We start from the raw sequence: 26,697 nt of genomic DNA on the forward strand, positions 1-26,697 counted from the left end.
TTGTAATATGCAACATTCTTATCTTAAACAGCATTAGCACATTTATTGGAAAACCAAGGTTTAGATAAAGGATGAGATTAAGATTTTTAAGGTGGAATGTGAAATGAAGGATTTCATCCCTACAAAAATAATTTCAATGAAATGATCTGTGCAAATATTAACATCAGAAGATTTGAAACAGTAATCCGACCAAGTAAAAGAAATCTTCCAGATCATTCCGTTTTGCATTCTTGTAATGCCAAACAATACGAGGCTGGGAATAGCAATTAGAATAATGGCTCCATTGGAGAAGAGACAATCACCAAATTGTGATCTGAGGGGCCTAAAGGACCACTTCGACTTTGTACTTAGAAGGGTTGTTTGTGAGAAAAAGATCAAGTGTGTTGGCTGTATGGTTAGGATTGTCCGGTATTCATGTAGGTAAATGAACAATCTATGCAAGGTCATTAGTAACTGCAAAAGCCTCAGCATCTCAACCAGCTGAGGCACTGTGACTAGAAAACGGAAGGCAGCTGGAGTTGTGAACATTAAAATCACCAAGGAAAATTGCCTCACTGTTGGGAAAGTTGGACTGGAGAAAGTAAAGTTGCTCCAAGTGATTAGTGGAGTTAGGAGAACGGTAGAGACAACATATGAATTTGACACAATGAGATAGAAAGATTAAGCCAGAGAAGATCAAAAAGAGATTCCAAATTACCAAGTCTCTGACAGGGAATATCGGAATGGACATATGCACAACCTTTGGGGTGAAAAGAGAATCATACAGCAAATAATTTGGGCAACTGAGACGAGTACTAGTTGAATCAACCGATAACTGAGATTCTGTCAGAAAACGTAAATGAGGTTTGGCAGACTGCAAGTGGAAATGGACATCATTGAGATTAGAACTGAGACCACGTATATTTGTGAAATGAACTAGGAAGTGTTTGGTAGGTTTAGATCTTTTCGCAGATAAGCTTGCTCTATTAGTTCGACAATTCACGGTGTATTCGATAGTAAGAAAAAGTGGGTGGGACATGCTGTATGAAGTAATGAAATTTTTGGATATGCCATACGCATGGTAAGAATATACCCAGATCCTTGACATAACATGGCCTCGACAATGCTCCCCGCATACACACTACTCGGACTCCCTCCAGTCACAATCTGCCAGAGTAGAGGTAGCAAGATTATACACTAGCTGATCCGGAAGCCTCCTAGAGAGTTACCGTACCAATAGGTTCGGTCCGGTGTACTAACTAGCGGCCAGCCTGCGAACACCGTTTTAGAGCTGTACCCTCGAAATGTAAGGAATATTGGATCTCACCACGATGTTCATCATAACCTCAAAAGTCATCAATCATACTGCATGATGGAAGAGATGGGGAAGGGTTGACCAGAACTTAGCTCTAGAGACTAAACATGGGTTCCACCACTTCAAGCCTCCAATAAGCAAAGTGGTGGTATTGCACCAGTTGATTAGAGTCATCTACCACCTAGTACTGCCTGGTAACAGAGGGGCGGTGTTCCTCCATGTGGTGTGGGCACCACACCTCGACCCCTGCTTACGTTGGTTCACACCTGGATGGTCGCCAACCATGTATTTGTGCATGGAGGTTATACCCAGGATTACTAACAGTTCCACCATCGTGAAGGTGCAAGCAGAGGATTTGGCTGACACCGCAGCCAAATCAGCAATTTGGCTGCGGTGTCAGTCCCCTATACAGACTACAGGCAAATAATACACCAAAAGATACACTACCAATTGCAGGATCCGTAGATTAGAAAGACTACGAATAAATTGTATCGTATAAAGCCTGCAATTGAACCATGGCAGTCTAGTCTGCGCAGGAATCGCAAGGAGGAAGTTTTTCTTGCCCGGACCCGCATAGGTCATTTGACTCATTCGTTTTTGCTGAGGGCTGATGATCCTCCTATGTGTGAGTCCTGTGGCACAATTTTATCAATCACCTGGGTGGTCACCCACCATGTACTTGTGCATGGAGGTTATACCCAGGATTACTAACAGTCCCACCATCGTGAAGGTGCAAGCAGAGGATCTGGCTGTCACAGACCATCCGGACTTCGCTGAAATTGGGTCCACTTAACTTGAGTGTCACCCGAATATCAGTTCCATCAGCGTCTTAGACTCCCAGGTAGCAAGTACAGATTGTCTGGCATATCTGAGAGAATGTCTGGGACAACCTCAAGGACCAAATTTAGCAGATCATGGGCTAGAACTCTGATCACTCAAAGCACATGTATTTGTGCATTCTTGTGTTTGACCCACTCGACTACAGGAATGCCCAAAATGTAATAGGATGTGTCAATCAGCACCTCGTGACACGGATGAGAAATACTAAAGTATATCCAACTTCTTTAAGCAAATGGTTCAAATATGAATCACAAGAGTTTGAAAAGTTTAATATGTTATCTAGTATCATGCCTATAAACCAAACAGTATGAATTGGTATTGAGAATAAGTTGAATTGGTAATGGAGTAAATGTTCTTTACAATAGAATTTTGATCATAACAGAATGCATCGAAAACAGGACAATAACAAAGCCAAGCTTTCTAGGTTGTCGAAAGCTTGGCTTCGAATTCTTTTCGAATTTTTTAAACTTAATAATCTCCAGGCTGTAAAAGAAGATCATCAATATCAGAAATGACAAGGAAATCCATATTTCTAAATCAGATAAGGGCAACAACACAGTTATTATGAATACAGAAGACCACATGCTCAAGATACAGAACCTACTTAAAGATAGTTGTTTATAAACCTACAAAGAAAGATCCTATAACAAGTCAGAAAAGTATTTCCAGATAAACAGAATAAGAAGATTGATGATGACCTTCATAGACCTTTAATCCAATTTTATTTTTCACTGTTTGAAAACAATCTTGTCCATTTTTGTGATGACTAGCACCCTGAGTTGATGACCATTGCATTTAGTAGTAGTGGCATGTGATGGAAGAAAGCAAGTGTATGAGCTTATGCAGCATCAGCCAAAAAAAAAAAAAACAATTCTCTCTAAATGTTTGTCCAGTTCCTTCTTAAATTTATTTAACCTATCAACTTCCACAACATATGGAAGTTTGTTCCAGCAATTAACCACCTGCTCGCTAAAGGCAAATTTCTGCATATATATTCTACATCAGTCTTTCCTTAATTTGAATTTATGCTCCCTTAGGTTCATAATCTGAACAAGCAGAAGAATCCCATCAGAATTCAGCATGCTCAACCCATTCAAGACCTTATTCACCTCAATCAGATCACCTCGTAGATGCCTAATCTCAGGCCACTGCAATTTGCAGAATTTAAGCCGCTCTTGGTAAGAGGATCCCTTTATTCCCCTCACCAATTTTGTTACCCTTCTCTGTACATGTTGAAGCAAATCTGCATCCTTCCTAAAATGAGGCCTCCAGACCTGTATGCAGTACTCAAGGCATGGCCTGACCATGGCCTTATACAGAGGGACAATCACCTTTTCCCTGCTAGCAAAATTCCTATATATCATTGACAAAACCCCATAACCTGCCCTGGCAGCATTACTCAGAAAACTTCATATCTGACAGCACAATTACTCGCAGGTCTTTTTTTTATTTTCCACCACCTTAAGTGTAGTAACCACACAGTTCGTACATTTCTCTGGGGTTACTTCTACCCATATGCAGTACTTTGCATTAGTCAAGGTTAAACTTCAGTTGCCACTTCTCAGCCCATCTGCTCAAATTTTCTAGATCCTGTTGCAGTAGCACACTGCCATTACTGTCATTAACAACCCCGCCAATCTTTGTATCATCTGCAAACTTCGACACTAAGCCTGATATACCTTCATCAATATCATTGATAAATAAACCAAACAACAACAACCGAACCCTGTGGGACTCCACTAATAACATTAATCCACAAAGAGCAGCACCCATTGATTACCACCCTCTGTCTTCTCCCACTCAACCATCCTTTTATCCATTGTAGCAATTTATCCTTAATACCATTCTGCTCCAATTTGTACAGTAGTCTTTGACATGCACAACAGTGTCAAAAGCTTACCTGAAATCAAAGTATATGATATCAAAATTATTTTTTTCATCCAGTTCCTTTGAAGCCACATCATAATAACCAATCAAATTTGTCAGACAAGACTTTTCCCTTAACAAACCCATGCTGTGTCTGAATTATTGCTGCAGTCTTGTCTAGATGATCCTGAAATGCATCTTTAACCAGTGACTATTATTTTACCCAGAACAGAAGTTAAACTAACTGGTCTGTAATTACTCATGTCACCCTTCGACCCCCCTTTGTGAATTGGGGATACCATTTGCACATCTTTAGTTTGTGGATACCTCTCATGAGTCCAAGGATACTCTCATAATTATGACTAAGGGTTTGCTTACTTCCTTAGCTGCTTTTAATATAACTGGATAGATCCCATCCACCCCAGGTGCCTTTCTTATGTTTAACTTCAACAATTTCTCCTCCACTTTGCTCCCAGTTATTACAAAATCATTTAGCACCCTGCTACAATTTGATAATCTTCTGGCATTTTCAAACTTTAATAACTCCTCATGTGTGGATGTAGATGCAAAATACTCATTCAGTTTGTTTGCTATCTGAGCAGGATCATCAAGAGTCGAACCATCGATATCAAGTGGACCAATCAGATTCATCCCCTTCCTTTTAGAGTTCATATAAGTAAAGAAATCCTTGCTATTTTTCTTAGCATCCTTTGCCAAAGATTTCTCTAATTCTGCCTTCGCCTGCCTAACCTACTTTGTGACTTGATTACAGACTAGTTTATATCTGCCATAGGCTTCTGTGTCACCTGATAATTTATATGCATCCCATGTCATTCTTCTCTGTCACGAGTCTCATTAGTTCATTTGATAACCATTTAGGCCTAAACCTTGAACAATATTTCTTAATAGGTATGAAACCTTTAGTAGCTTCCACAATTAATTCCTTGAATGCCTCTGACTTAGAATTTGCTATTGGCATCATCAGTTGATCTCACTGTACAGAATTTAAAAACTGTCTGAGACTTCCGTAAAGGTGAGTACACCTTTACGAAAGCAAAAATCATTTCCTTTACCTCTGATGGTAATTATATCTTTAAGTAAATCCCACATCAGTACACTGTGTTCACTGCTGCCTAATGGTTCCTTTATATGCAAATTCTTAATACATGAATGATCAATCCCGGGGGCTCACATCTGGTGAGTATGGGCTTGGCAAACCCAGGGTCCTGAGCTGGATATCATCATTCTTCTCTTTCTTGGCGATTTCTCTCTCTCTCTCTCTCTCTCTCTCTCTCTCTCTCTCTCTCTCTCTCTCTCTCTCTGTGTGTGTGTGTGTGTGTGGCGCCTCCATAGCCAGGTGGGAAGGAGCAGCAGTGCGTAGCACACACTTCTTGATTAGACTGGGATTCGAGCCTGTCACCACCAAATACAGAAAGGTCAGGGAATGACCACCACATACTCCCGGAGCAATATGGCCTTAGCTGCTAATACTCCTAAAAACCAAACAACAACAACAACTCTCGGGGTAACTCGGGATTTTTTTTTTTTTTTGGCTGGTGCAGCATAAGCCTCAGGCTTCCTTGTACTATATGGCTAATATTAATAATAATCACTGCTGATAACCAGATCAAGAGTATTACCCTCTCTGGTTGCCTCTTGAACATACTGCTGCAGAAAACAATCACCCAATAAATCCACAAAAGTCTTACTAGTGTGCGAGTGACCAATCCACAAGTTCCATTCAATATCTTGGAAGTTAAAATCCCCCATTATAAGACATTCTGATTTACTAGCCCACTTCTCTGTACAATTGTTCATTGTACTCATTAGGCCTATAACACACTCCTACTCTTATTTTTGCTTTCGCCATGTTTATATCACACCAAACTGACTCAACAGTGCACTGTTCATCTATATCAACTGGATGCACTTCTTTTGATTTTGTGTGTGTGACACCACATCTCTGATATCCCAACAACATACGCCTTTGATGTCTTGAAATTCATTTACTATACTTTCTAACATTGGTATACATGCACCTATTCTTAGTTACCCTAACACATCCCATATACTCACCTGTTTCACAATGACTGCCATAGGTCCCTGAAAACCCCAGCACCCCTCGCTCTAGGCCTCGTTCTATTAGAATAAGAAGTAGTGCAAGAATCACCTTCACCTCTGCCTGCAGCTACTTTTAACCTTTTAGTCTGCAAGTCCTCCCCAAGCTAGCAGTTTTCCGACCCACCTAACACTGCCTCGATAGCATCAGCAAATATTCTTGCACCCTTTCTATTTAAATGTATCCCATCCCTGTAGAAGCAGTCTCTCCTGTTAACAAGCACAGACCACGCTTAAAAAAAAAAATTCTACCCCTTGAGCCATTCACATTTTCTCCAGGGCCGAATTGATTCACAAGGCTCTCATCATGTACTCCCTCCTATCGTGTCTGGGCAGAATTGCAGACACTTTCAAATTTAACCCTAACTCTCAACTTTTTTGCGACATTGACCTGTACTTGTTAAGTAAATCTGCAAATCTCCTCCTCTTAATGTCATTGGTGCCAACGTGTACAACAATATCACCTTTTGTCACCTTAAAAGATGATATATGCTTTACAACGTCATCGACTTTTGCCCCTGGCAGACATACCCTGGTCCTATTCCATCTATCCTTTTTCAACAATATATTCCCCGTCTCCCTGACAATAGACTCGCCAACAATAACTAACTCCTGTGATACCAGCACATTCTGCCTTGGAGATTTCCGCTGTGTTGCCCGATGCCTAGGAGTGAGCTCTGGCGTTGAGTTGGGCAGCTGAGAGCTTGACGAGCCCCTCATATTAAAATCTTTGAGGGCATCTACCCTACACTCAAGTTCTCACAGACACCCATTAAGCTGAGTTGATGCCTAATTTTTCTGCACCTGGTACACACAAAGACATCTTCCTTGGCTAGATCATGTTCTGTTCCAGAGAGTTCGGCAAACACTTCACAAGTTGCACATTTTTTTAGGCTGTGATGCGTTGGATAATCACACGCTTGGTTCTCCCCCGAGTCACTGCACTCCTGCCACTTTGTACCCATTGCTTTGCTGCTCTAGTCTGAGGCATGATATTTTAAATTAATAAGATCAATAAATTTAATTAATTGTCAATACTAACACTATATAACAGAATCCTTAATGCACTGATGCGTATTACTCTAATTTTATGTTAGCTACCTAGTTACATTAATTAAATTTGAATTTCCTATCACTCTATACAAAAACAATGGCTGCAGGATTCGAACGAAACAACGGTTTTACGTATATTAAGTAGTAATCTACAAAAACTCTTAACTAAATTAAAAAATAAAAATAAGTAGTGTAACCAGAACTATAAGACTACGTATAAAGTACAATATAAAATAACAATTAGGTAAATAAAATGGCAAACACTTATCGCTTTTTCGGAGGCTGTAATTCACAGCTGTAATTTTTAAAGAGAGTCAGCACCTTCTTTAGAAGTGTTCTTGTCTTCCCCCATCTCCTTCAACCCATGCACAGTACTACAAGTACTAATACTAACTAGCATCACAACTAATGATTAAGAATAGGAAACCACCGGAATTACTTAACAAGTACAGGTCACTGATGAAAAAAAGCCATAAATTAGGGTTGAATTTGAAAGTGTCTGCAATTCTGCACAGACACGATAGGAGGGAGTATATGATGAGAGCCCTGTCGATCAATTCGTCCCTGGAAAGATTGTGCAGGGCTCAAGGGGTAGAATTTTTTTCACCCTGGTCTGTACTTGTTAACAGGAGAGACTGCTTCTACAGGGATGGGATACACTTAAATAGAAAGGGTGCAAGGCAGTGTTAGGTGGGTCGGAAAACTGCTATATTGGGGGATACAAGGACTAATAGATTAACAGTAGCCACTGGCAGGGGAGAAACTGATTCTTGCACTGCTTCTATTGGAATGAGCAGCAGCCTGGAAAATAAGATGCAGGATATTTCAGAGACTGCTGGGAATCATGGGGGTACAAGTAAACACATGGGTTGCATTAGGGTAGCCAAGAATAGGAGCAGGTGCATGTATACTTGGTTGTACACCAATGCTAGGAGCTTAGTAAATAAATGATGAATTTGAGGTATTGCTCAAAACATCAAAGGCAGATATTGTTGAGATTTCAGAGACGTGGTGTCACACAGATATAAGGAATGCAGAACTGGAATTTGGGGAGTACAATGTGTACAGAAAGGATAGACACAGAAGAGGAAGGGAGGAGGGGCTATGCTATTAGTTAAGAAACACAAAATACAAGGAAGTGATGGACAGTGCAGTGTCGAGTCAATTTGGTGTGACATAAGCATTGGGAGATCAAAATTGAGTAGGAGTGTGCTATAGGCCTAATGACTATGATGAATATAATAAGAAACCGTACAGGGAAATAGAGTGGGCCAGTACATTAGAGAGTCTTATAATGGGGGATTTTAATTTCCCAGATATTGACTGGAATTTGTGGATTGGTCACTCACGCACTAGCAAGCTTTTGTGGATGTACTGGATGATTGTTTTCTACATCAGCATGTTCGGGACGCAACTAGAGGGTTGTTGTTGTTGTTGTTATTTGGTTTTTAGGAGCATTAGCAACTAAGGCCATATTGCTCCGGGATATGCGGTGGTCATTCCCTGAATGACCTTTCCGCATCCTCCGTATTTGGTGGTGACGGGCTCGAACCCCGGTCTAATCAAGAAGCGTATGCTACGCACTGCTGCTCCTTCCCACCTGGCTACGGAGGCGCCGCAACTAGAGGGAGTAATACTCTTGATTTGATTATCAGTATTGATTCTTCATGCATTAAGAATCTGCAGATAAAGGAACCACTAAGTGGCAGTGATCACAGTGTGCTGAAGTGGGATTTACTTAGAGGTAACTACCATCAGAGGTAAAGGAAAGGGTTTTTGCTTTCGTAAAGGAGACTACGATGGTCTGAGACAGTAATTAAATTCTATACAGTGGTACCAACTGATGATATTACCAACAGCAAATTCAAAATGGAAAGCATTCAAAGAACTTATCTTGGAAGCTACTAGGCTTTACATACCAACTAAGAAATATTGTTCAGGGTTTAGGCTTAATGGATGTCAGATGAACTAATGAGACATATGGCAGAGAAGAAAAATGCGTGGGATACATATAGATCAATGGGTGACATGGAAGCCTATGATAGATATAAGGTGGTGTGTAACCAAGTCACAAAGGAGATTAGGCAGGCAAAGGCAGATTATGAGAAATCCTTGGCAAAGGATGCAAAGAAAAACAGAAAAGAGTTCTTTACCTATGTGAACTCTAGAAGAAAAGGGATGAATCAGATTGTTCCACTGGATATTGATAGTTCAGCAGTTGAGGATCCTGCTCAGTTGGCTAACAAACTAAACGAGTATTTTGCATCTACATTCACACATGAGGAGTTATTCAGGAAAGGGAATTCCAGAGGTGAAGTAAACTGTGGCAGTGAGCTAGATGATTTTGTAATAACTGAGAGGAAAGTGGAGGAGAAATTGTTGAGGATAAATATAAAAAAGGCACCTGGGGTGGATGGGATCTATCCAGTTATATTAAAGGAGGCAGCAAAGGAAGTATGCAAACCCTTAGCCATAAGGGTTTGCTTACTATGGATACCTCCACTGAGTCCAAAGAATTCAGGGGAGGTACTCCGGACTCATGGGAGGTACCCATAAACTGGAGATATGTAAATGTGACCCCAATTCACAAAGGAGGATCAAAGGCTAACACAAGTAATTATAGACCTGTGAGTTTAACTTCTGTTCCAGGAAAAATAATGGAGGCACTGGTTAAAGAAGCACTGCAGGATCATTTAGACAAGACTTCAGTTATAGCTCGGACACAGCATGGTTTTGTGAAGGGAAAGTCTTGCCTGACCAATTTGATTGGATACTATGATGTGGTCACAAAGGAACTGGATGTAGGGAATAACTTTGATATTATATATTTGGATCTTAGAAAGGCTTTTGATACTGTTGCACATGGAAGACTGCTGCACAAATTGGAGCAGTGTGGCATTGGAGGCAAATTGCTGCTATGGATAAAGGGATGAATGAGGGGGAGAAGACAGTGGTAATCAATGGACACTTCTCATCGTGGACTAATGTTATTAGTGGAGTCCCTCATGTTCAGTGTTGGGTCCATTATTGTTTTCTGTATTTATAAATGATATTGATGATGGTATATCAAGCTTAATGTTCAAGTTTGCAGACGATACGAAGGTTGGCAAGGTCATTAAGGACACTACTGACGCTATGCTGCTGCAACAGGATCTGGAAAGGTTGAGCAGATGGGCTGAGAGGTGGAAAATGAAGTTTAACATTGACAAACATAAAGTACTACATATGGGAAACAGAAACCCCATAGCAACGTATCAACTCTGTGGTACTACACTGACAGTGGTAGAGAATGAAAAGGACCAGGGAGTAATTGTGCAGGCAGATATGAAGTTCTCTGAGCACTGCAGATGGGCTGCAAGAGTAGCTCATTGTGTCTTGTCAATGATATACAGGAATTTTTCTAGCAGGTATAAGGAGGTGATTATCCCCTTGTATAAGGCAATGGTCAGGCCACACCTTCAGTACTGTATACAGGTCTGGAAGCCTCATTTCAAGAAGGATGTAAAGCTGCTGGAACAAGTACAGAGAAGGCAACAAGATTAGTGAATGGAACAAAGGGTTGCTCTTACAAAGAAATGCTTAAATTTTGCAAATTACAGTGTCTGGAGAGCAGGCACCAGCAAGGTGATCTGATTGAGGTGTTATTTGGTTTTTAGGAGCATTAGCAACTAAGGCTATATTGCTCCAGAGATATGCGGTGATCATTCCCGGACCTTTTTGTATCCTCCGTATTTGGTGGTCACGGGCTTGAACCCCGGTCTAATCAAGAAACATGTGCTACGCACTGCTGCTGCTCCTGCCCACCTGGCTACGGAGGTGGCCGATTGAGGTGTATAAAGCCTTGAATGGTTTGAGCATGCTCAATGCCGATGGGATTCTTCCTCTTGCTCAGAATAATCACCTGAGAGGGCATAAATTCATATTGAGGAAAGACAGATGTAGGATAGATGTGCAGAAACTTGTCTTTAGGCAGTGGGTAGTTGGCTGGTGGAACAGATTTCCATTCCTTGTTGTGGAAGTTGATAGTCTAAATAAATTTAAGGCTCAGCTGGAAGCTATTTCGAACGAACAGAGGGATGAAATGGAAGTTTTTTTTTTTGGCTGATTCTGCATAAGCTTGCTTTCTTGCATCATATGCCTCTACTAATGCTAATGACTCTCATCAACCAGTGCAATACCACCACACTGCTTATTGGAGGCTTGAAGGGGTGAAACCCATGTTTAGTCTCCAAATCAAAGTTTCTGATATCCTAATTTACCCACCCCCATCTCTTTCAGTCCATGCACAGTACTAAGTACTATAAGTTTGAATAATACCTTTCATGTTTGGGGGTAGGATGTAAGGTCCAGAATTCTATTTTGGCTATAACAAGTTGGAGCTGTCTTTCAATGGTGGTCGTGCTCTACGATTGACAGGAGGTCAGGTTGCCAGAATATATGTGAATTACAATTTTTTTTTTAGAAAGTCTTGTCAAGCTGTTAACCTGGAATGCAAATAGGTTACACAGCACTGCATATAGAGCCCTGTGGGATGCATTCCTCTTGAATCAATGATGTCAATAACATGTTCTGGTATTAGAGTTGAAAGGTATGTGGTTTCAATAATATTTGTATTTAAAGAGATGGCCACTGATGTATGTCTATAACAATACCACAATGTCAAGTAGTATCAAGTGCTTTCATGATATCTAGGTAGACCATAACTAGATACTGTCTCATGAAGGCAATTCAAGTGTTGGATTCTATTTTTCGAAATAGATCTAAGGTACATCTGTTTTTAAGGAAGCAATACTGATCAGATAGATTTTGAGAATCTAGAATCCAGTTAAGTCTTATGAACCATCCTTCTAAAAATTTTGCCAAAACAGCTTATCAGTGAAATTGGTCTATAATTCTAAAAAGGGATCCTTGCGTGGTTTTGATACAGAAGAAATAAAGTGATGCCATGAGAGATGATGGGTGTTTTCTGAATAGATTCGGTTGTAGAAGAACAGATGTAGAGATGAGCTTCACCCAGATGCCTAATCATAGTTTAGTAAATGCCATCTGGCACTCTTGAACCACCGAGAGATTTGATTCTTTGAGCATAAAGAGTCACTTTTATATATATATAAAAAAAACCCCAAACACGAAGGGTATTAGAACCTATAGTACTTAGTACCATACAATTCCTTGATTGTAATTTTCAGAAAATTACATGCAGAGGAAGACTGCTCCAGAAAACAGACGTTGAAGGAATAAATGAGAAAGAAAAAAAGTTTGTTCTGTCAATTAGAAGTTGAACAGTAAAAGAATGCTGACCATTTGCATGTTTGGACTAGAACATGGGGATTATAGAAGCCAATTCAGAAGAACAGTGCCCATGAAAGTATCTACAGAAAAGGCATGTGGCAGAAACAGAACATCTATGTGTGTGAGAGAGAGCGAGAGAGAGAGAGAGAGAGAGAGAGAGAGTTTGTAAGAGATGGATCATTAATTACATAACTGCCCTCTTTTGAATGGAGTCTTAGAAGCCTGAGAGAAGGGTTATGGGGGCACTGTCCCAGATATGGGAAAAGTATTCCATGAAGACAGATTTCAGATTTCTGCAAAGTGAGTTGCTGTTTAGAAGAAAAGTAACACTAAGAGCAAAAGAGAAAACCCAATGTTTTAGATGCAGAGGAAACAATATTTTTGCTAATAATGCTAATGCCAAAAGATATTAGAAGTCAGGGTAATCCCTAATAAAGATATATAATCTTGCCAAGAAATCAGCATCAAAGATAGGCATAGAAGCAGAAAAATCCTTTTTATGAGATATAAGACAGGACTGAATTTTAGAAGGATTGAAATTAACTAAGTCATCTTGCCCCACTGGAGATCAGCAATTATGGAATTAGCAGTGGATATTCAAGAAGTTGAACCTATTTGTGCTGGGCAAGGTTTCTCAAACTGGAAAGTGGAATGCAATGTGCTATCATCAACAAAACTAAGGATAGAATTTCCAGTCAATGAATGAAGATAATTAATAAACAACGCAAAGAGAGTGGGAGAAACAACTGAACCTTGAGGAACACCTGCATTAGTGGAGAAGTTAGAAGACAGAGATCAATCTACCATCACCTGCAGTGAATGGTCAGTGAGAAGACTGGATAATCAATTACAAAAAACAGTCAGCAACCATAAGATGGAAGCTTATCTAATAGACCTTTATGCCAAACACAATCAAAATCCTTTGAAATGTCGAGAGCAATTGTTCAAGTTTCAAACTTTTCCATTGAATCTGCCCATAGATGTGTATATTAAGCCAGTATCTCTTAATGTATCAGTGCCAGTATCAGTGCAATGGGATAACTAGATGGGAGGGATTTGTCATCCTTTTTAGGAACCGGCGGCCTCCGTAGCCAAGTGGTCAGGAGTGGGAGTGCAGCGGCACACGCTCTTTGAGTAGACCGGGGTTCAAGCCCCTGACTGCTAAATACGGTCGATATGCCAACCCGCACTGGACCAGCGTGGCAGATTATGGTCCATTTCCCTCAGCATGAACTGTTGAGGAGGCTTCCATCCTGCAGTGGGTTGATAATGGCTGCAATTTTACTTTTTTTTTGGATATAAGCAAATTTCCAAGCAGAAGAAAAATACCAATGGAATAAAAAAAGCATAAAAAGGTGACACAATAGGAGTAAGCTCATGAGCACCCTTTGACAGAAGACCACAGGAGGCAGTTTACCAAGATCATACAAGAGTTAGAAGAAATGTAGGATGCAGTGGGTCTCTGTTTTATCTTTAGCTGAGGTGGCAACAGAACCATCGAATTTTAATAGAGGTGAGAGTAGAGATGGCCAAAAGTTGCGGCTAACACCTTTGGAAAGGGATCACAATGTCTGACTACCATTTGGACAAGAAGAAAGTTTTCTACTCTTAGCCCATTCAAAAATCTAGCCTGCACTGATTAATAACTGCTTTAATATTGTTACAATCTTTGGTGAAGGCAGAAAACTAATTGGATATTTGGGTGCAAGCCAATTGCAGTATGAAACATTATCTCAAACCTTAGCACATTTATTGGAAAACCAAGGTTTAGATAAAGAACAAGATATTAAGATGAAGTGTGGAATAAAGGATTTCATCCCTACAAGAATAATTTCACTGACACAATCTGTTCAAATGCTGACAGTCCCACCATCGTGAAGACGCAAGCATAGGATCTGGTTGTTGCAGAATGACCAGACTTCCTTGAAATTTAGCATTAGCATTAGTAGAGGCATATGATGCAAGAAAGCAAGCTTATTTCAGCATCAGCCAATATAAAAAAAAAAAAAAAAAAAAAAAAAAAACAACCACTACTCCCATTTCACCCCTCAATTCGTTCGAAATACCCGTCCAGCTGAGCCTTAAATTTGTTTAGGCTATCAACTTCAACAACAAGCGATGGAAGTCTATTCCACAAACCAACTGCCCGCTGGCTAAAGGCGAATTTCCGCACATCTATCCGACATCCGTCCTTCCTCAATTTGAATTTATGCCCTCTCAGGTGATTATTCTGAGCAAGAGGAAGAATCCCATCGGCATTGAGCATGCTCAAGCCATTCAAAGCCTTGTACACCTCTATCAGATCACCTCGGCGATGCCTAGTCTCCAGGCTCTGTAATTTTCAAAACTTAAGCCTTTCTTCGTAAGAGCAACCCTTTGTTCCATTCACTAATCTTGTTGCCCTTCTCTGTACTCGTTCCAGCAGCTCTACATCCTTCTTGAAATGAGGCCTCCAGACCTGTATACAGTACTCAAGGTGTGGCCTGACCAATGCCTTATACAAGGGAATAATCACATCCCTGTCCCTGCTAGAAAAATTCCTGTATATCATTGACAAGACACCATGAGCTACTCTTGCAGCTCGTCTGCACTGCTCAGAGAACTTCATATCTGCCTGCACAATTACCCCCAGGTCCTTTTCATTCTCTACCACTGTCAGCGTAGTACCACAGAGTTGATACGTTGATCTGGGGTTACTGTTTCCCATATGTAGTACTTTACATTTGTCAATGTTAAACTTCATTTGCCACCTCTCAGCCCATCTGCTCAACCTTTCCAGATCCTGTTGCAGCAGCATAGTATCAGTAGTGTCCTTAACAACCATGCCAACTTTTGTATCGTCTGCAAACTTGGACATTAAGCCTGATACACCATCATCAATATCATTTATAAATACAGAAAACAACAATGGACCCAACACTGAACCCTGAGGAACTCCACTAATAACATTAGTCCACGTTGAGCAGTGTCCATTGATTACCACTCTGTCTTCTGCCACTCAACCATCCCTTTATCCATAGCAGCAATTTGCCTCGAATGCCACACTTCTCCAATTTGTGCAGCAGTCTTCCATGCGCAACAGTATCAAAAGCCTTTCTAAGATCCAAATATATAATATCAAAGTTATTCCCTGCATCCAGTTCTTTTGTGACTACATCATAGTATCCAATCAAATTGGTCAGACAAGACCTGCCCTTAACAAACCCATGCTGTGTCTGAGCTATAACTGAATTCTTGTCCAGATGATCCTGCAGTGCTTCTTTAACCAGTGCCTCCATTAATTTTCCTGGAACCGAAGTTAAACTAACAGGTCTATAATTACTTGTGTCAGCCTTTGATCCTCCTTTGTGAATTGGGGTTACATTTGCACATCTCCAGTCCATGGGTACCTCCCCTGAGTCCAAAGAAGCTCTCATAATTATGGCTAGGGGTTTGCTTACTTCCTTTGCTGCCTCCTTTAATATAACTGGATAGATCCCATCCACCCTGGGTGCCTTTTTTATGTTTATCCTCAACAATTTCTCCTCCACTTTCCTCTCAGTTATTAGAAAATCATCTAGCTCACTGCCAATGTTTACTTCACCTACGACATTCCCCTTCCTGAATAACTCCTCATGTGTGAATGTAGATGCAAAATACTCGTTTAGATTGTTAGCCACCTGAGCTGGATCCTCAACTGTTGAACCATCAACATCCAGTGGACCAATCTGATTCATCCCTTTCCTTCTTGAGTTTAAATAGGTAAAGAACTCTTTTCTGTTTTTCTTTGCATCCTTTGCCAAGGATTTCTCATAATCTGCCTTTGCCTGCCTAATCTCCTTTGTGACTTGGTTACAGACCAACTTATATCTATCATAGGCTTCCACGTCACCCATTAATTTGTATGTATCCCATGCATTTTTCTTCTCTGCCATATGTCTGATTAGTTCATCTGACAACCATTTAGGCCTGAACCTTGAACAATATTTCTTGGTTGGTATGTAAAGCCTGGTAGCTTCCAAGATTAGTTCCTTGAATGCTTCCCATTTTGAATTTGCTGTTGGTAACATCTTCAGTTGGTCCCACTGTATAGAATTTAAATACTGTCTCAGACCATCATAGTCGCCTTTACGAAAGCAAAAACCCTTCCCTTTACCTCTGATGGTAGTTACCTCCTTGAGTAAATCCCACTTCAGCACACTGTGATCACTGCCACCCGTGGTTCATTTATCTGCAGATTCCTAATGCATGAAGAATCACTACTGATAATCAGATCAAGAGTATTACTCCCTCTAGTTGCCTCCCGAACATGCTGGTGTAGAAAACAATCATCCAATAAATCCACAAAAGCCTTGCTAGTGTGTGAGTGACCAACCCACAAATTCCAGTCAATATCTGGGAAATTAAAATCCCCCATTATAAGACTCTCTGATTTACTGGCCCATTCTATTTCCCTGTACAGTATCTTATTATACTCATCAGAGTCATTAGGCCTATAGCACACTCCTACTCTCAATTTTGATTTACCTATGCTTATGTCACACCAAACTGACTCAACACTGCACTGTCCAGTGATGTCAACTGGCTTCACTTCCTTGGATTTTATGTGTTTTTTAACTAATAGCATAACCCCTCCTCCCTTCCTATCCTGTCTATCCTTTCTGTAGACGTTGTACTCCCCAAATTCCAGTTCTGCATTCCTTATATCTGTGTGACACCACGTCTCTGATATCCCAACAATATCTGCCTTTGATGTTTTGAGTAATACCTCAAATTCATCAAATTTATTTACTAAACTCCTAGCATTAGTGTACACGCAAGTATACATGCACCTGTTTCTATTCTTAGCTACCCTAACACAACCCATGTGTTTACTTGTACCGCAATGACTTCCAGCAGTCTCTGAAATATCCTGCATCTTGTTTTTCAGGCTTCTGCTCATTCCAATAGAAGCAGTGCAAGAATCTCTTTCACCTCTGCCAGTGGCTACTGTTAATCCAATAGTCTTTGTCTCCCCCCAAGTCAATTTGGTCAACTTGACTCTTGTCTGAATATATATCAGAAGATTTAAAACTGTAATCCCAACCCAGGAAAAGAATATAAATCTAACAGATCATCCCATTTTGCCAAACACAAGGTTGAGAATGGCAATAAGAGAAAGGTGCCACTGGAGAAGAGCCCATCACCAGGTTGTGATCTGAGGTGACTAGGATCCACTCACATCAACTGTATACTTAGAAGGATTGTTTGTGAGAAAAAGATAGTGTGTTGGCCAAGTGGTTTCACTTACCTAACAGAATTGTCTGGTATTCTGGTAGGTAAACAATCTGTGTCATTGGTAATTGCAAAAGCATCAGCATCTCAACCAGCTAGATCTGTGCAACTAGAAAACAGAAGCCAGCTGGAGTTGTGAACATTAAAATCGCCAAGGAAAATTACCTCACGGTTAGGAAAGTTGGGCTGGAGAGAAAAAAAAAAAAAAAAATCAGGTTTCAAAGAAGTCAGAGCGTTTCAAGTGATTAGTGGAGTTGGGAGAACAACAGAGGCAACAAGTGAATTTCACAGACTAGGATAGAGAGATTTTAAGCCAGAAAAAATTTCTAATCACCAAGTCTCTGACAGAGAATATAAGAGCATGCACAAATACCACCTTTGAAGCAAAAGGAATCATGCAGCAAACGATTTGGACAAATGAGATATGCAGTGGTTGAATCAACTGATAATTGAGATTCTGTCAGAAAGAGTACATGGGGTTTGGCAGACTATAAATGGAAATCACTGAGATTAGAACTGACACCACGTATATTTGTAAAATAAACGAGAAAGCGTTTGAGAGGTTTAGATCTTTTCACAGATATGTTTGTTCTATTAGTATGACTATCCATGATGTAGTCAGTAGTAAGAAAAGTTGGGGAGAGGACTGTATGAAAATGAAATTTTTGGATACGAGTACACACGCCAAGGATATACCCAGATCCTTGGCAAAACATTGCCTCGGAAATGTAGTAAGAAAAGTTGGAAATGTAGTCAGTAGTAAGAAAAGTTGGGGAGAGGACTGTATGAAAATGAAATTTTTGGATACGAGTACACACGCCAAGAATATACCCAGATCCTTGGCAAAACATTGCCAAGGATCTGGGTGAAAGTCAGGTGAAAATGAAAGTCAGGTTTTACTGCATTGACAAAAAAAAAAGTGCTTTGCATACCTGCAAAGAGGTATCAATCCAACTGGACTTTTAATTTCTTTGACAGAAGCCACTAGCCTCTATCAAAGGAGACAGAGGCTAGTGGCCTCATTTTGGGAAGGATGTAGATTTGTTTGAGCGTGTACAGAGAAGGGCAACAAGATTGGTGAGGGGAGTGAAGGGATCCTCTTACCAAGAGAGGCTTGAGTTCTGCAAATTGCAGTGGCTGGAGACTAGGCACCTGCGTGGAGATCTGATTGAGGTGTATAAGGCCTTGAATGGGTTGAGCACACTGAATTCCGATGGGATCCTTCCACTTGTTCAGATTACGAACCTAAGGGGGCATAAATTCAAATTAAGAAAAGACATGTATAGAATACATGTGCGGGAATTTGCCTTTAGCCAGCGGGTGGTTAATTGCTGGAACAAACTTCCATCTGTCGTTGTAGAAGTTGATAGGTTAAATAAATTTAAAGAGGAACTGGAGAGACATTTGGAGGTAATGGTGATTTTTTTTTTTTTTTTTTTTTTGGCTGATGCTGCATAAGCTCATACACTTGCTTTCTTGCATCACATGCCACTACTACAACTTATACCAATGATTAATACTCACTATGCTAATACAAAACTTCCTACAATCCAGCTTACACATCCACATCATCCCCCTTCAGTTTGAATTTGCACCACTCCTGGTGCAAACAATATTTAATATGTTAAAAATTCACTTTCTCTCATTTTAATGTTCCTTTCAGACTCAAACTACAATCAGATCCCCATCTAAGGTGCTAACTTACCAAGCTCTATATGCCCATATGCTTGAATTCTCACCTCATGTCTCCTTTTTAATGATTCCACCAAGAATACTGCTCACCTTTGGATGCTTGCTACATTATCTGGCAACATTACAAGTGCACTCATACAATTGTAATGTGTCCAGATAATGAATTTATAACCCCCTCCCATCTCCACAAGAAACTATTCAATAAACTGACAGAATGCCATGGGCTATCCTTGTCACCTATCTGCACAGAAAACTTCTTGCCTGAATCAATCCTCAAATCAATTTATTCTTCTCCGTCCATGTGCAAGTTATTTTTAGGTGTTATTTCCCAAGTGCATTTTGTGGCATTAAAAAATAAACAGCAGGGCGTTTGTTGCTATTTATTTGGCATTTGTGAGGCCTACCCGAAGTTGTCCTGAAGCAGTCTGGAGCTGGTCACTATCAACCATCCAATTGTCACATATGCAAATTTTCACATCATACTCTTCAATATTATTTAAGAAAATCAGAAACAGGAGCAGATTCACGCACTGATCTCTTTTAAGGCCCAACTTCGAAGCTTAGAACATAACCATTAGTTATAAACTAATGGTTTGTGTCATGCAGCATCTCACAATCATTACAGGATCTTGTCTATGATACCAAAACATTTCATAGAAGAGGTTGCCATGAAATCAATTGCACATTGGTTTTTTGATTTGTGTTTTGCTCCTTGGACATGTCTAAAAGGAGTTGTTTTCAAAAATCAATTCAAAATATATGTTTGTAAATATAAACAAAACAAGTCAAATTATTTTCTAAAATCCATATAATGTCAAAACTACTTCCTGGATCCAACTCATAAGTGATACTATCTCAGTTTATCAAGTTAGAGTTATCTTGTCAATCGATACTATTTTTATATTCTGGAGATACTAATTTTTAACAGGGATGAGATGGGATGCAATGCAATTAAATATAAGAAATACAAGAATATTTGCTGATGCTATTGAGGCAGTGGAGTCAGAAACAGCTAGGAGAGATACACACATATAGATTAATAGTACCTGCAAGCAGAGATGAAGATAATTCCAGCACTGCTTCTATTAGAATATACACCAGTCAGAAAGCAAGTCAATGTCAGGAATTATAAGGCTTGCTTGGAGTCCTCTCAAAACAACTGAAGTAGTAGTAGTAACAGCAAATGATGTGCAAGAAAGCAAGCTTATATAGTATTAGCCAAAAAAAAAAAAAAAAAACCCAAAAAAACCACACAGTTCATCCATCCTGTACCCTCCAAGAATTTGTCTAGTTCTCCCTTGAATTTATTTAACCCATCCACTTCCAACAACAACAAATGGAAGCCTGTTCCAACAATCAACCACCCACCCACTGGCCTGGCTGAAGGCAAACTTCTGCACATCTGTCCTGCAACCATCCTTCCTCAACTTGAATTTAAGCACCATCATGTGTGTGTGTGTGTAGTCTCAGCAACTGGAAGAATAAGATTAACATTGAGCTTACTCAATCCATTCAAGGCTTTAAACACCTCAATCGGATCTCCCTATAGGTGCCTATAGGGAGATCCCTATAGGCACCTATATATAGGCACCTATATATAATAATATATTATTATATTTCTTTGCAATTTGCAGAAGTGAAGCCTTTCTAGGTAAGAGCACCCTTTTGTTCCCTTCATCAATCTGGTTGCCCTTCTCTGCACCCATTTGAGCAGTTCTATATCCTTCCTAAAGTGAGGCCTCCAGAACTGTATACACTACTTAAAGCCTAGTCATAATCTTATAAAAAAGGATAATCACCTCCTTATCCCTGCTAGCAAGATTTCTGTATATCATTCACAAACATGAGCTGACCTGGCAGCCTGTCTGCACTACTCAGAGAATTTCATGTCTGACTGCACAATTACCTCAGGTCTTTTTCATTCTCTACTACCTTTATTGCAGTACCATGCAGTTGTTAAGTTACACCAGGGTTACTGCTACCCATGTGCAGCACCTTGCATTTATCAATGTTAAACTTCAACTCCATTTCTCGGTCCATCGACCCAATTGTCCTAGATCTTGTTGCAGTAGCTCACCCTGATGACTGTCATTAGCCACCCTGCCAAGGTTTGTATCATCTGTAAACTTAAGCCTGATATACCTTCATCAATATCATTGATAAATTCTGAAAGCAACAATGGACTCAGCACTGAACCCTATGGAACTCCACTAATAACATTAGTCCAAGAAGAGCAGTGCCATTAATAACAACTGTCTACTTCCACTTAACCATCCCTTTATCCATAGCAACAGCTTTCCCTCAATGCCACATTGCTCCAATTTGTACAGAGTCTTAGGTCCAACAGTATCAAAAGCCTTCCTGAAATCCAAGTATATGTCGATATTAATTTTTGCATCCCATTCCTTGGTCACTGCAACCTCTCAGATTGGTTAGACTAGACTGTCCCTTGACAAATCCATGCTATGATTGTATATCTGTCCAAATGGTCCTGCATTACTTTAACCAGTGATTCCATTACTTTCCCTGGAACAGATGTTAAGCTAACAGGTCTATAATTACTCATGTTGCCTTTTGATCCCCTTTATGAATTGAGGATTTTTTGCACATCTCCAGTCCATAGGGACCTCACCTGAATCCAAGGATGCTCTGATAATTATGGCTAAACATTTTCTTAACTCCTTTGCTGCCTCCCTTAATATAATCGGATAGATTCCATCTGCCCCAGGTGCCTCTTTTTCCTTTTTTTTCCCCATGCTCAACAATTTCTTCTACACTTTTCTTTCAGTTATCACAAAGTCATTTAGCTCTTTGTTCAAGTTTGATAAACTTCTGGCATTCCCTTCCCTAAAGAATTCCTCGTGTGTAATGTAGATACAGAATACTTATTCAGTTTGTCAGCAACTGAGCAGGATCATCAACAGTTAACCCATAGACATCAAGTGGCACGATGTGATGCAACCCCTTCCTTCTACTCTTAACATAAGCATAGAGGTCTATGCTGTTTTTCTTTGCATTCTCTGCCACGAGTCACAAGAGTGGACCTGGAACAGTATTTCTTTGTGGATAAGAAAAGCCTAGTAGCTCCTTTGATTACTTTCCTGAATACTTCCCATTTAGAATTTTATGTCGGTAACATCATCAGTTGGCCCCACTACACACAATTTAGAATTTGTCTGAGACCTCTATAGTAAATCTTACAAAAGCTTTTCCCTTGACAGTAGTTATGTCTTTAATTGAATTCTACATTATTACACTGCCACCCAGTGGGCCTTTTACTTGCAGATTCTTAATGCATGAAAAATCACTGCTAATAACCAGATCAAAAGTAGTGCTCCCTCCTGTTATCTCTCTAACATGCTGCTACAGAAAACAGCCATTTAAGAAATCCACAAAAGTCTTGCTGGTGTGTGAGTGACCAATCCACAAGTTCCAGTCAACATCAGGAAAGTTGCGATTATATAAAATCCTCCATTATGAGACATTCTGATTTTCTGGCCCACTATTTCCCTGCATAGCTGTTTGGTATACTCATCACAGTCATTAGACCTATAATACACTCCTCTCAATTTTGTTTTCCCAGTGCTTATATCATACCAAACTGACTCAACATTGCACCCATCACACAAGTCAACTGCATGCATTGGCTTAGATTTAATATTCTTCTTAACTAAGAGTATAACCCTTCCACCTCACCTCTCTGTCCTTCCTGTATAACACTGTACTCGCCATATTCAAATTCAGCATGACATGTCTGAGCTATACCATATTTCCATTATTCCTACAATATCTGCATTTAATGACAATCAATACTTCAAATTCATCAAATTTATTTACAATGCTCCCAGCATTAGTAACACGGTCCCTAACACAGCCCATATATTCCTTTGTTCCATGATGACTTGAAATCCCAGCCTTGCTTTCCAGACTGCTGCATGTACCAATATGAGAATCACTTTCACCTTTGCCTGCAGCTCTAGTTAAGCTATCAATTTGCATATCATCCCCCCCAAAGCTAGCAGTTTTCAGACCCACCTATCACTGCCTCAATAGCATCAGCAAACATTCTTGCAATATTCTTCAAATATCCCTCATGGAACAAGCAAATATATGGCCTGTGATAGGGTCACTAAGAGTGAAAAAACAGATGCATGTACACTTACATGTACACTTATGGTAATTAAATTTGAAGTATTGTTTAAGTCACCAAATGCACACTTTGTAGGGATTTTGGTAACACAGTGTCGCTCAGACATAAGGGAAGCAGAATTTATATGTGGGGAGTATGTGTACAAAAAGAGTTATGCTCTTAGTTAAGAAGCACAAAATCTAAGGCAGTGCATCCAGTCGACATGGTTGGCCAGTGCAATGCTGAGTCAGTTTGGTATGATGTAAGCATAGGGAAAGTAAAAATGAGAATAGGAGAGTGTTGTATAGATCTAATGATTGTGATGAATAAAATGAACATCTGTTTTTACTATTACTATTATACAGAATCAACAAAGAAAAAAAGAAACCACCTATCAAGTAAGACCTATCAAGTATTCACAAGTAAGACTTGTGAATTTATGGGATCACTGTTTTTCTACACCAGAATGTTAGACAGGCAATGAGAGAAAGCAATACCTCTTGATCTGATTATCAGATCCAATCTTCATGTATTAATAATCTGCAGATTAAAGAACTCTAGATGGCAGTAATCAACAGTGTACTGATGTGGAAGGTGTTAATTAAATGTGTAACTATTCTTATGGGAAAATGAAAGGGCTTTTGTAAAGGTGACTACAATCATCTCAGACAGTTTTTGAAATCAATTCAGTGGGACTAAGCAATGATGTTACTAACAGAAATTCCAAATGGAAAGTATTCATTGAAGTAATTATAAAAACTACTAGTCTTTTTATACCATCTAAGATACTGTTCAAGACTTACACCTAAATGGATGCCAGGTAACCTGATGAGACTAGAGACAGAGAATAAAAAAAGTGTAGGATGCTCATTAATTATCAAGAGACACAGAAAGCTTATATACAGTGGGTTTAAAGTAGTCAGCAATCAAGACACAAAGTAGGTTAAGCCCGCTACACCAGATTACAAGAAGTCTCCAGCAAATAAGAGTAGCATACTTCTATATACTTAAGTAAAAACCCAGAAGTAAAGGGATAAATGACAATTAGCCCATTAGATATGAATAGTATAACTGTTAATGATCCTGTTTAGGCTGGTAACAAACTGAATAAACAGTTTGCATCTATGTTCATGCATGAAGAAATGTTTATGGATGAGTACACCAGAAAAAAATACAAACTTATAAATGGGGGCTAATTGATTTTGTGATAACTGGGAGGAAACTGGAAGAGAAATGGAATATATCCAATTTTATTGAGAGAGGCAGCAAAAGAGGTCAGCAAACTTTTAGCCATAATTATGAGAACATCTGTGTATTCAGGGAGGTCCCTATGGACAGGAGATGTGCAAATGTATCCCCAATTCACAAAGTAGGATCAAAAGGTGAAGTGAGCAACTACAGATTTGGAAACTTCACTTCTGGTTGTAGAAGTAAAGCAGGACCATCGAGACAGGAATACAATTCTACGGCAGTCATAACATGGATTTGTTAACCCTGTGTGATAATCTGAAATTCTTCTGAGTGTGCAAAATTTTGAAAAATCAGCAAAAAATAATTCAATAATTCAAAATTGTTAATTTTTTTTTAATGAACACCAATATTTTCAATCTTTTTTGAACTGTGAAATGTGGTTCCATGTTGTTATTAAAAATAATTGATTTTTTAAAATTAACTTTTTGCCGATGCTATATAAACCTACTTACTTGCATTATTTGCCACTACTAATACTAAAATTTTCCCTTTAAAAAACCATGTGTGTCCTTGAGAACAACATTTCTATCTAGGTGACCTTGTATTGCATTCTGAATCATCGCCTCTATGATTTTCCATACTGCTGGAGTCAAACCTAAAGGTGGTTGTTCTTCAGACCACCGTTACAGACTGCCAACATATTAGCAGTTCTCCAAATTAAGGTAAATTTGGAGAACCATGAATTCAATGAAATTCTCCTCATTAATTTTAATAGTCTGATGAATGTTATTAGTGGAGTTCCACAGGGTTAGGTGCTGGGCTCATTGTTTCGTGTATTCATTAATGATATTGATGACGATATATCAGGATTAATGTCCAAGTTTGCAGATGATACAAAGATTGGAAGGTTTGTTAACAACAGTAAAGACAGTATGTTACTCCAACCGGATCTAGATAAGTTGGGGAAATGAGCTGAGAAGTGGCAACTGAAGTTTAACATTGACAAATGAAAAGTACTGCATATGGGTAGCAATAACCCAAGAGAAACATACCAACTGTGAGGTAACACTCAGGGAAGTGGAAAGTGAAAAAGACCTGGGGTAATTATGCAGTCAAATACGAAGTTTTCTGAGCAGTGCAGACAGGCTGCCAGGGCAGGTCATGGAATCTTATCAAATATACAGGAATTTTGCTAGCAGGGACAAGGAGGTGATTATCCTGTTGTACAAGGCAATGGTCAGGCCACACCAAGAGTATTGTGTACAGGTCTGGAGGCCTCATTTTAGGAAGGATATAGAGTTACTAGAATGAGTACAAAGAAGGGCAACAAGACTGGTGAGGGGAACAAAGTGGTGCTCTTACCAAGAAAGGCTTGAGTTCTTACAAATTGCAGCACCTGGAGAGTAGGCACCTGCGAGGTGATCTGATTGAGGTGTATAAGGCCTTGAATAGATTGAGCAAGCTGAATGCTGATGGGATTTTTCCTCTTGATCAGATTAAGAACCTGAGGGGGGTATGAATTTAAATTGAGGAAAGACAGTTGTAGAATGGATGTGCAGAAGTTTGACTTTAGCCAGCGGGTGGTTGATTGGTGGAACAGACTTCCATCTTTTGTTGTGGAAGTTAATAGCCTAAATAAATTTAAGGCCAAGCTGGACAGGCATTTGGAATGAATGGAAGGGTGAAATGGGAGGGTTTTATTATTTTTTTTTTCTGATGCTGCATAAGCTTGCTTTCTTGCATCATATGCCTCTACTAATGCTATCAACTCTTCCCTCAAAATAACTGGTTATACACTATCTACTCTAAAGGAGTTGTCTTTAGCCTAGAAAAAAAGTTTAATATTCATATTTCTAAATTCACAGTGCTCAGGTTCAACAGCCCAGACTCCCCTCATGAAGTACCCATTCATTTCATAAGCTGCATTACCAAAGACTTGACTGCATCCATTACATAAGATTCCCAGTCC

At 39.6% G+C, this 26,697-nt stretch overlaps 1 protein-coding gene across 3 annotated transcripts in view; it reads right to left on the reverse strand.

Annotated features, from left to right (window-relative positions):
* The window catches only part of LOC150091741 (uncharacterized), a 468,496-nt gene that overhangs the window by 326,670 nt on the left and 115,129 nt on the right, over positions 1 to 26,697 (reverse strand). The gene's annotated exons all lie outside the window — the stretch shown is intronic.

This window comes from Mastigoproctus giganteus, chromosome 1 (genome assembly GCF_048544385.1).
Source record: "Mastigoproctus giganteus isolate SK-2022 chromosome 1, ASM4854438v1, whole genome shotgun sequence".
Taxonomy (NCBI): Eukaryota; Metazoa; Arthropoda; class Arachnida; order Uropygi; family Thelyphonidae; genus Mastigoproctus; species Mastigoproctus giganteus.